Source organism: Acomys minous, assembly GCF_964271855.1.
Source record: "Acomys minous genome assembly, chromosome: 14".
Classification (NCBI taxonomy): Eukaryota; Metazoa; Chordata; class Mammalia; order Rodentia; family Muridae; genus Acomys; species Acomys minous.
Window position 1 is genome coordinate 33,047,505 of NC_140496.1, and position 12,341 is coordinate 33,059,845.

Below are 12,341 nucleotides of genomic sequence, written 5' to 3' on the forward strand. Positions count from 1 at the left end.
CCCACACCCACCTCTCTCTCTCTCTCTCTCTCTCTCTCTCTCTCTCTCTCTCTCTCTCTCTCTCCTTATCTGTTAATTTTCATTTCTCTTGAAAGGCTATATCCTATTCAAAGAGTTCAGAAATGATAGAGGAGCATCTTATTCACTTTCCTAGGTGACCTAAGTCACCTAACATGACTTGGTGAGGACATTAGAGCTTCTGTGTCAGAAAATAAGTGAACGAAGCCCAGAATGATATGAATTCTATGTCAGAGAATTATGCATTTCCAGTGTGGTCACTATCATGCTTCCTGTTGTACACATGTATGGGACATTTTAGGGTGCAGTGAACTTGGATGATGTGCATGTGAACTTCACTCGGGAAGAGTGGGCTTTGCTGGATCCTTCCCAGAAGAATCTCTACAAAGATGTGATGCTGGAGACCTATTGGAATCTCACCACTATAGGTAAGACTGTGACAAAATTTTTTGTTTTCAATTTTTAAAATACAGGGCAAGTGTTTCTTTAGTATTGATGCTGTTTTGTAATTTGAATTGAAACCGAGGAGGGATGAGGTGATTAAGTCAGGCATGGTTGTCTGATTCACTGAAGGGAGTATCGTAAGTTTGACCTAATTTCCAAAGATATATCATATATTTTCTGGTACTATGTTTTAGGATACAATTGGGAAGACCACACTATTGAAGAACAGTGTCAAAGATCTAGGAGATATGAAAGGTAAATCTCATGTGCAAGCTGATATGAATATGCCTCCCAAGAAAATTTAATATGCCCTGTGTATTTTAAAGGAAAGCACTGCTTTATGTGTATTGGGGATGAATACATTCTCACAAAACCATGTCCCTCAACGTCTTTGTGTGTGTGTGTGTGTGTGTGTGTGTGTGTGTGTGTGTGTATGTGTGTGTGTATGTGTTGCAAGAATGGGTTTCTCTGTGTATCCTTGGCTGTTCTAGATTCACTTTGTAGACCAAGCAAACTAGCCTGGAACTCACAGCACTCTGCCTGCCTCTGCCTCCCAAGTGCTGGGATTAAAGGTGTATGCCACCACATCTGGCCCCCTTAGTGTCATACCATGTTATACGTGTAGCATGTATCTCAATGTGCACAGAAAGTACACCTATGGGAGAAGTGATAAGTATATGTTCAAAACTTTCTAATGAGCACATAGTCTAGAGTAAAGCAGTTTAGTGAGGGGACAGTTTGTGAGAGTCAAGAAGGTTGTTGTGGAGAAACCTTAATACCTATACCACATGTCTATGAGGAACAAACATCAAAGTGTGTGACTGCAATGTGGAGCCCTTTCTCTTGTTATTCTTTTTCTAATAGCTATATCTTATGTCACAATGGATACAGGCCATGTGAGCAAAGCGGTATTAAAAGAAGCACCGTACCTCTGTGTCCCAGAACAAACAGAAGCTATGTAGTAGTCACCACTTTTGAGTAGACTTTCTGAATGTGATGCAAGTTTTCAGTTCACTGGTTTTACCAACTTCGTTACAACCATCCAGAGACTCTCGATGCAGGAAATCCCTACGAGTACTAGGAATGTGGAGATTCTTTTTGTTCTGGTTCACCTTGTTAATGTATGACTCACACCTTAGGGAATTTTATGAATGGAATCAATGTGGGAAAGCTCTGAGTTCTTTTTGTTTTCTTTAAGTACATGAAAACCTATAGAAAAAGGATGCTACAAACGTGAACCATGTAATAAATGCTCTTACCATCACAGTTATCTTCAAAGTCTCAAAACAACCCCCAAAGAAGGGGAGCACCATAAATGTAAACAAAGTGATAAGATCTGATTCTTTTTTATCATTAGACCAAACTCTAAAATTTATTTTACAGATAAAATGATTCATAAGTGTACTGAAAGTGATAAATTCTCAAATGTGCCCATTATCTTTGCAGGAACGAGGGAAATCAAACGGGAGAAAAGCCCTTCGAATATCCTGTATGTGATAAAGCCTTTACATATCACAGTCATCCTCAAAGACTTGAAAGAGTTGATACTGGAGAGAAACTGTATGAATGTACCCAGTGTGATGAATCCTTTACACATCAAACTAATGTCCGAAAGCATAAAAGAGCGCACACTGGAGAGAAACCCTATGAATGTAAGCAATGTGGTAAAGCCTTTGCACAGCACATTCATCTTCAAATTCATGAAAGAACACATACTGGAGAGAAACCCTATGAATGTAAGCAGTGTGGTAAAGCCTTTGCACAGCACAGTAATCTTCAAAGTCATGAAAGAACACATACTGGAGTGAAACCCTATGAATGTAAGCAATGTGGTAAAGCCTTTGCACATCATAGGAGTCTTCAAAATCATAAAAGAACACACAGTGGAGAGAAACCCTATGAATGTAAACAATGTGGTAAAGCCTTTGCCCAACACAGTCATCTTAATAATCATGAAAGAACACATACTGGAGAGAAACCCTATGAATGTAAGCAATGTGGTAAAGCCTTTGCACAGAACATTCATCTTCAAATTCATGAAAGAACACATACTGGAGAGAAACTCTATGAATGTAAGCAATGTGGTAAAGCCTTTGCACATCAGTGTAGTCTTCAAAAACATAAAAGAACACACAGTGGAGAGAAACCCTATGAATGTAAACAATGTGGTAAAGCCTTTGCACAGCACATTCATCTTCAAAGTCATGAAAGAACACATACTGGAGAGAAACCCTATGAATGTAAGCAATGTGGTAAAGCCTTTGCACAGCACATTCATCTTCAAATTCATGAAAGAACACATACTGGAGAGAAACCCTATGAATGTAAACAATGTGGTAAAGTCTTTGCACATCAGTGTAGTCTTCAAAAACATAAAAGAACACACAGTGGAGAGAAACCCTATGAATGTAAACAATGTGGTAAAGCCTTTGCACAGTACAGTTATCTTCAAAGTCATGAAAGAACACACACTGGAGAGAAACCCTACGAATATTAGGAATGTGGTAAAGCCTTTGCCCAATACAGTGTTCTTAAAATTCATGAAAGAACACATACTGGGGAGAAACCATATGAATGTAAGCAATGTGGTAAAGCCTTTGCATATCTCAGTAATCTCCAAAAACATAAAAGAACACACAGTGAAGAGAAACCTTATGAATGTAAGCAGTGTGGTAAAGCCTATGCACAGTACAGTTATCTTCTAAGTAGTGAAAGAACACATAGTGAAATGAGACCCTATGAATGTAAGCAATGTGGTAAAGCCTTTGCACGGTAGAGTTATCTTCAAAATCATGAAAGAACACACTGGAAGAAAACCATATGAATGTAAACAATGTGGTAAAGCCTTTGCACAGCACCGTGATTTCAAAGGCATAAAAAAACATGTACTGGAGAGAAACCCTATGAATGTAAGCAATGTGGTATAGCCTTTGCTCAACAAAGTCATCTTCAAAGTCATGAAAGAACACATACTGCAGAGAAACCCTATGAATGTAATCAATGTGGTAAAGCCTTTGCACAATACAGTAATTTCCAAATACATAAAGGAATACACAGTGGAGAGAAGCCGTATTAATATAAGCAGTGTTGTAAATGCTTTGCATATCTCATAGTCTCCACGTACATAAAAGAGCACACACTGGAGAGAAAATCCATGAATGTAAGCAATGTGCTAAAGCCTTTTATGTCACAGTGATTTTCAAAGGCATGAGAGAACACACACTGGAAGCAAATCCTGTGAACGTATCCAATATCGTAATGACATTGCACATCATAATAGTTTCCAAATACATTTTGAAAACTGATGTGGCCAATTCAGAAAAGTCTGAATAAGGTCACTGCATTTAAGAAGCATATTAAAATACTTGATTGTGTAGGTATGTCATTCATTGTATATAGGTCTTATAATTCATAAACAAATACCCTGTGTCTCAAAAAAAATTTGTTATATATTTGAAGTTAAGCAAGGTAAGGATTGTGTTTAAACTATTATAAACAGTACTGTGTTAAAAAGACCATGCTGACTTTGTATATTTAGTACTATGAATGGATTGGTTGGGATTTGGTGTTGTAGAGCTCACATGTTTGCACTCAGGGCTTTATTTCCTCTGGCAGAATTACTTTATTAAAGTGACCCTTTATTTTCTAAAGTAACATGTTGGTGCATTTTCTCTGTTGCTTCTAGCCAAGCGCTTTCAGTCCGGCAGTCAGCAAGATCACATGGTGTGAATGTTGTTGCCATCCTTCTGTAAATAGTGAGTTGTTCATTAGCTGTGCACTGCTTCTGTCTGTCTTAATACTGGCATTAAGATCATAAGCCTCTTTTCCCCAGTAGTGTAGCCTTTGAAAACTACTTTAAGTTATTGATGCATTTCATATTTTTGCACAATCTATATTTCAAATTACATCCCTTCATCATTTTTCTTAATTCATTTAGATTAAATCTTGCCTTAAACTCCCAAATTGCTATGCCATTAGCTTTAATGTACATGTATATGTTTAATTTAGTTTCAAAATCAAGTTCTGTGTAGTAAAAAAAAAAGTCTCCCAATATATAAATTAACTCATAGCAGAGAGAAACCTAATGAAAATCTCCAATGTGGTAGAAAGTTTGCATATCACTGTCATTTTCTATTTCTTTTTGTTTTTGTTTTTGTTTTTGTTTTTCGAGACAGAGTTTCTCTGTGTAGGCTTGGCAATCCTGGACTCACTTTGTAGACCAGGCTGGCCTCGAACTCACAGCGATCCACCTGCCTCTGCCTCCGAGTCCTGGGATTAAAGGTGTGCGCCACCATGCCCGGCATCACTGTCATTTTAAAAGGCATAAAGGAATACATATTGGAGAAAAGCCCTATCGATGCGGTAAACCCTTTGCATGTCACAGTAGTCTCTCAATACATAAAAGAACACACACTGGAGAGAAACCCTATGAATGTAACCAATGTGGTAAAGCCTTTGCATATCGCAGGCATCTTCAAAAACATGAAGGAATTCATACTGGAGAGAAACATGAGTGTAATGAATATGATGAAGCTTTTGTACATTCCATCATGAATGAATTCATAAGGAAGAACAACCTAATGAAAGTATTTAAATGGTGAACCCACTGTACATTTCTATAGTGCTCATCATCATGAAAGAAGTTGTACTGGAGAGAAGTTCTGTGAATGGAAAGAATGAGGTAAGGCCTTTGTGTTATGGGGTCTACTGAGATCCAACACAACTCACACCCCCAAGTCAATGAAACACACAAGAGTGTATAGCAGTCAAGGCACTAGTGATTGATCAGGGCCACTGAACATACATGGGAGCTGAACTACAACACACAGACCTCTACCCCTGAGTGAGAACGTTAGAGAGCTTTTAAACTTGAAAACCATAATCATCTGAGGCAAGTTACAGCTACAGTTCCCACCCATCAGGATTTAGGGAGAAGGTCTTTCCTTATGCGGGTGATCTATGTCAACTGAAACCAAATGTAGGTTTTACAGTCTAAACAATCATACCCATTTGGGTTTTTTGTTGTTGTTTTTTGTTTGTTTGTTTGTTTGGTGTGTGTGTGTGTGTGTGTGTGTGTGTGTGTGTGTGTGATTAACAAGAGGCATTGTGTTTTGAGGAATAAAAGATGAGTAAGAGTGGGGCTGGAGAGATGGCTCAGAGGTTAAGAGCACTGTCTGTTCTTCCAGAGGTCCTGAGTTCAATTCCCAGCAACCACATGGTGGTTCACAACCATCTATAATGTGATCTGATGCCCTCTTCTGGCCTGCAGGGGTACAAGCAGGCAGAGCACTGTATATGTCAAAAATAAATCTTATTTTAAAAAAAGATGAGTAAGAGAAGCTGTGATTAGGAGGAGTCATTACTCCTCCCTCCAGTGGAGTCTGTATTACAAATACTACACAGGCCTGAGGCCACGACCCTTCAAAAGGTGAGAGAGTCCTGGACTGGCGCTTATGTTTCTGCCAGGAGAAAACCTGAAGTTCTTTTCCCTCATTGTGCTGGAATCTGTTCTTTCTTATTACCTCTACTGCACTCCCAAATCCGGACATTTTACCAGCAGTGTTACTTTGAGACAACCTGGCTCTGACTCGCGATTGCAGCCAGGTGCTGCCCAGGTCCAGAGTAGTTCTGCTTCACTTCCTCGTATTGAAAGAGGCATAAGTAGACATTAATCATTACCTAATAAGTTATATTATGGCTTACAAAGAAAGAGTGGATTTCAAAAATTCCAAATCATGATGCTCAGATGTGAGATGATGGAACTAAAGAAAAGGAAAAAACTGTCTTGGCACACAGGTGCTAGGCACAGGTTTCGTTAGGGGTAGAACGTTGACCCTGGACAAAGGGAACACATACATATTGATCCTAAGCCAATAACGTAGAAGTGATGATGTCTTTGCTGTGTGTTCATTCAAAGTTGTAGTTCAAAAGATGACAACACAACAACTTTGCATTCTGCACCTGAACTGTGTGTGCCTGATTGCTCACTGACTTCCTTGAACCTGCTCTGTGGGAAAATGTAACCACAAGCCCCCATGCTTTTGAGATGCATGTTTAACAACTTAGACTACATAGCTGCAGACACAAACTCAATTTTGAGTTGCTCTGTTTGTCACTTGCCCATCTCTGTTCACCAATGCTTCAAGACCTCCCATTCCCATGGTCCGATCCCAGACAGAGCCTCAGTGAGGCACAAAGATGTCTAATGGTATCTGTTCAGCTATTGTGAAGTCCACAGCTCTGCTAGGATCTGGGAACTTGAGCTTAGTTTCAACTGATGATTAAATGGAGGCTGTGTTGGTTAGTATTGTGTTGCAACTTGTCACAAGCTAGTGTCATCAGACATGAAGAACCTCAGTTGAGAAAATACCTCCATGGGATCCAGCTGTAAGGCAATTTCTCTGTTAGTGATCAATGGGGGAAAGTCCATTGTGGATGTTGCCCTCTTTGGGCTGGTGGTCCTGGCTTCTCAAAGAAGGCAGCTGAGCAGGCCGAGGAAAGCAAGCAACTAAGCAGCTGTCCTCCATGTCCTCTGCATAAGCTCCTGCCTCCAGTTTCCAGCCCTGCTTGAGTTCCATGCCTGATTGCCCCAGTGATAGAATATAATCTGGAGGTGTACCCTGAATAAACTCTTTTCTTACCACTTGCTTTTTAGTCATGTTGTTTCTTTGCAGCAATAGTAACATTAGGGAAGACAGAGGCTGACAACAAAAAAGCAATACTTAAAACAGGCTTTTCCCTCCTTGTTCCCAACATTTGTATGCCATTGTATTCTTCAAATAAATAAAAGAACATATATTGGAGAGAAACCCTATAAACATAATCAATGCGGTAAAGCCTTTTCACAGCACCCTTACCTACTAATGCAGAAAGAACATATAGTGGAGATGTGTGCATAGGAATAAGTGAAGTGGTAAAGTCTTTGCATGTAGCAGTAGTCTTGGCAATATTGAGAAGAGGCTGTGCTGCAGAGAAAACCCATAATTGTAGTCGGTGTGATAATATTTTGCACATCATGGTTTCTGTACACAATATTAAAATCTTTACTGTGCTCACACCTTTAATCCCAGCACTTGGGAGTCAGAAGCAGGTTGATCATTGTGAATTTGAGGCCACTCTGGTCTACAAAATGAGTCTCCCATAGCCAAGGCTACACAGAGAAACCCTGTGTCGAAAAACCAAAAGCAGAAACAAACAAAAACCTTTAGTGTGTAATCAGTGTGTTAAAGCCTTTGCATATCACAGTGTTTTTGAGGACCTGAAAAGATTCCTACTGTCAGGAGTCTATGACTAGAAAGTATTTGGTAAGACCTTCAGCGTACAGACTTCCATTGAGTTACATAGAATATTAATTTTGGAGAAAAGAATGGGACATGCATCAACAACCTATTCTAACAGCATGATGCCCCTCTCTGTTATCTTTGGACTACAAACTCCTATGGACAGCGCCCGGTGGATTTAACAATAAGGTAACTCACTTAGCTTTCACAGTTCCCTTCAATTACCTAAAATAACGCATCCAGGTGTAAATCTTTATGTTTTGTATTAGTGCCTTTTCTGTTGCTGTGACCAAACATAATGTCTAAGGTAACTTATAAGTTGCCTTGTAAGGTTAATTTATAAGTTGAATTTGGCGTATGGTTCGTGGGATATGGGATCATCATGAAAGCAGCATGCAACAAGTGTGACACATCAGGGGTCCAAGCAGGAAGCTCAGAGCTCACACCTTCCACCTGCAGCATGAAGCAGAGAGTGGGAACTGAGAAAGCTGAGCATGCCAAGTGATGTATTTCCTCCAGTAGGGCAGCATTTCCTAAGTCTTCCCAAATGATACCACCAACTGAGAAGGATTGATTTCTCTGGCTTCAAGCCTACATGCTTGCTCTCTGTTACATGAACCAATTCATGATAGAGGAAAACTCTGTAGGTAAGCAAGCCTTTAGGTGCCTCAACACCTGAGTTACAGAAACGAATGAGAAAAACAATCATGGGTAAAAATATTTGCTTAACTACTTGTTTTAATTTATTATGTAATGTGAGTGTGCATGTGAGTGTGTGTGTGTGTTAGAGAGAGGGGGAAGAGAGAGACAGAGAAGGAGACGGAGACAGAGAGAGAGAGAGACAGAGAGAGACTGAGCATGTGTATACCTGTGTTCTGGTTTCCAAGAGGATTAATCCTTTTAATCTTCTTGTAGCAGGAGTTACAGGAAGTTATCAAAAACCTCACCTTGGTCCAGGGAATGAACTTGCTCAGTCATGTCCCTAGCTCTGAAGTATTTTAACACCTTTGATGTCAGGCAGTAGGAAATAACTCATATATGAGAAAAACCCTATTTGTATGAATGCTTTGAGAAAGACTTTAGATATCATGTGGCAAATCTATTTACAGATTTTATTAGGACATCCTTACATGCTTCCTGTGCCTTCTGTTCATCTTCTGTTTGCAATGTACTGTCCCGTGGTGACAGGTATTTTTCTGCCGCAGTGTATAGAATGGGATCCCATCACCTAAATGATCCATTGTTCATTTATGTATAAGTCAGGTTGTGACCATACTTTTCCTGTAGTGGTGTCTGTGAAAAGGTGGTGGGTAGTTGTCCTGGTTTTAGTTTTCATATTTTCACAATTCCCTTGAGATGTTGTTTGTTATCCAGCCTGGTTTGCATGCCAGTTATTAGTCAAGGCTACATTGGACCTCTTGATTCTCATGGGTCAGCCTCCTTACTACAAGACCAAGATAGGAGATGTACCCCCAATGTCTCCTGTTTTGTCAATACATTTAACAATATTAACGTTAAAATGGTTATTAGAAGAGAATATAAGAAACATAAGTAGAGCCGGGCGTGGTGGTGCACGCCTTTAATCCCAGCATCTGGGAGACAGAGGCAGGTGGATCGCTGTGAGTTCGAGGCCAGCCTGCTCTACAAAGCCCGTCCAGGACAGCCAAGGCTACACAGAGTGACTCTGTCTCGAAAAACCAAAAAAAAAAAAAAGGAACATTAATTACCTCATGTGTACTCAAGGCAGCATTTCGTCTATCTGGTAGAGAGGTAATGAAGCTGGGTAATCAGCAATCAGCTGTAGATCTCATAATGCAGCTTGGTTTATGCATATGTGCTGGAGTCCAGCTCAGGGTGAGGACAGGGCTGCAAGAGTGGCAATTTAGGAATCAGACAAGGGACACCTTTTACTATTGTTCTATGAGAGAGGGACAGAGAGGAAGCACACCTGCCTTCTCTGACAACCTGTGTCTTTATACACAAAATCATTTCCTCATTAACTTTGATCATTTATTTCAAACATTTTATAGTACAGTGAAAAAATATCTTCCTTGATTACATAAGCATATTAAACTAACCAAAACAAAGTGAGCAAACAACAACTTTTATAAGAACTAAAAATTAGCATTACGATGCAATCAGTTTTCTTTTAACTAGGTGTCTTTTTTCCTTAAGATGGATGCCATAGCTCAATCATGTTCATAGCTGCCTTATTTGGAATGCCAACCTGGATGTCACACTGTGGAAGAATGGATAAAGAAACTGTGGCACATTACACTATGGAATACTACTCAGCTATTAAAAACAAGGAAATCCTGAAATTTGTGGGCAAATGTAAGGAAATAGAAATGATTGTCCTGAGTGAGTTAACCCAGATCCATAGAGACACACATGGTATATCTTCACTTAAAATTGGACACTACCCCAAAAGGGCTGTGTTTAAAGTCTTCCCTTAGCAGGAGATTGGGATAGATGTGGAGTCTTCCTATTGGGACTCTGGGCAGCAGAAGTATGGGAGAATGGGGAAATAGAAGGACCAGAGTGTCCTAGAAACCTACAAGAGGACCATCAATGTTGGGAGATCTGGACCTAGGAGGGTCTGCTCAAGCTACTCTACCAACCAAGACAATGCATACAGTAAACCTAGCACCCTATTCAGATCTAGCCAATGAAGAGCACATTCTCCACATTTGTGTGGAGATTGGGGATGAATCCGACACGAGCTCTGGTGCCCCATATTTGATCACTTTCCCTTGGTGGGGAGGCCTGGTGGCACTCAGAGAAAGGATAAGCAGGCTACCAGGATGAGACTTGATATGCTATGACCATATGGTGAGGAAAGAGGTCCTCTTCTGTCACAGACCTAGGGGAGTAGAATAGGGTGAAAGAAGGAGGGAGTGAGAAACAGGAAGATACAAATGAGGGGATACCAATTGAGATGGAATCTGAATAAATTAATTAAATAAAAAAAATCAAACAAACAAAAAGATTGGTGCCATAAGCCTTGAGTTTACAGAAGTGCTAGACAAGATGGCTCTGTGTGTTTGGCCCTTTTTAAGTTTGGCAGAGAGTTAATAGGTCAGAAGTTATTTCCTACAACCTGTTCTATCAAGCTTTTCCTGCATCATTTAGTTAGCCTGTTATAAATACCTCATCTTTCTATGGAAGCCCAAATCTCAGTCTCTTGTTTAATTTTTTTTTTGCTTTTACTTTTTTATATTTAACATAAAACCACCATCCTTTCCTTGGAAATACTGTACAGACTTTTTACCATTATATAAACAATTTTTAAGCAAAGGCAGTCTGTCCTTTGTTTTTCTTCAATATCAGAAAAGTCCTGGTCTGACAACTCTCCTCAGGAAGACAGGCAGTTCATTGAGCCACAATGTCCTTCTCTGTGTCTTTGTCATAAAGCCTTGTTTCAGTTTGACCCCTACCTTAATTACATTCCGGAAATGGTAGGAGAACATCACATGTTAAATGTGTGAACTCTTGGGTATCTGGTTTTCATTTCTTTCCATGAGAAGGCTCATTTAAAAGTTGATGATGTCATGTTTGAGCTCTGGGTGTCCTTTGGCGTCTGCATGTCTCCTCCAGGAATTTGAAGTTTGAGGCTGCACTTAGGATCTCACCTTGTTTCCATGGGGCTACTTCACTTCTAATATTCTTTTCCATGCCTGCTGTGACATCAGGGCTCTGTTGGTGTCCACTGCCCATCTCTTGGTCCTCACTATCCTTTTCCCGGCCTCAGGGGTTGGTCTTGAGATGTAGTTGTTGAGAATGGCGTTGCTGCTGCCGTGTATGCACATTGTACCTGTGTTTGTCCCAGAAAACTTGTTTTGACTCTTCTCTGTGTAAGAAATTTTCTCCACTGAACTTCTCTTTTCACTCTTAACTGGCTAGTGTCCTGCCCTTGTTCCTGCACAGCACTGTTTTCACTTGATTGGTGTTGTTTCTGATCTATGAAACTGCAATATAGAATCTGATATTGCTGTAGGTGTCCACAGGGCTTGTGTGATCTCTGTGATGGTCAGAGTGCACTTAATTACCAGTCTGAAGGTTTTGCAACAACATTAGAGACTTTTCTTGTGGTGTTACTGAACACTTTCCTTGTACTAGGGCACTAGTGACCTTTCACCCCATGTGCAAACTTCACCTCCTCGTACCCAGTTCCTGATAGTCTTTACACACTTGCTGCTTTAGTTGTCTTGGATCTTCTTCCTGAGGTTTCCATAGTTGATCTTTCCAGATTCTTCACATCCAAGCTACATTTCACTCTGCTCCAGTTTCAACCTCTTCCAAAGCTCTGCTGGCTCTTCAGAGAGAGCACAGGCTTCCTCTTTATCTTTCCATTTCACCTCTGGATTCTTAGGGCTAATGGCCCCATGCTGCTGTTGTCGTTGCCATGCAGAGTGAGGACTTAGGTTACCTCTGCTCAGGTGCCTGCTGATACTTCTGGTCCAGCCTTCTGATAGCAAAGTGAAATTACCTGACTTCTGACTCTCTGTTGGTATTCTTGTGTTGTTGTCCTCCTGGTGGCTGAAGGATCCCTTAGTCTATTGTCAGATCAGATCAGATTCACACTGATCCAAGGCCATA

The 12,341-nt window shown here is 40.3% G+C and overlaps 1 long non-coding RNA gene across 1 annotated transcript in view; it reads left to right on the forward strand.

Moving 5' to 3' along the window:
• The first annotated feature begins 5,191 nt into the window (after window positions 1-5,191).
• LOC311583863 overlaps window positions 5,192-12,341 on the forward strand; it is a 36,472-nt gene continuing 29,322 nt past the window's right edge. Inside the window, exon 1 of the long non-coding RNA XR_014774696.1 lies at window positions 5,192-5,890. This is a non-coding gene — a long non-coding RNA (uncharacterized lncRNA). The remainder of the gene's footprint in view (window positions 5,891-12,341) is intronic.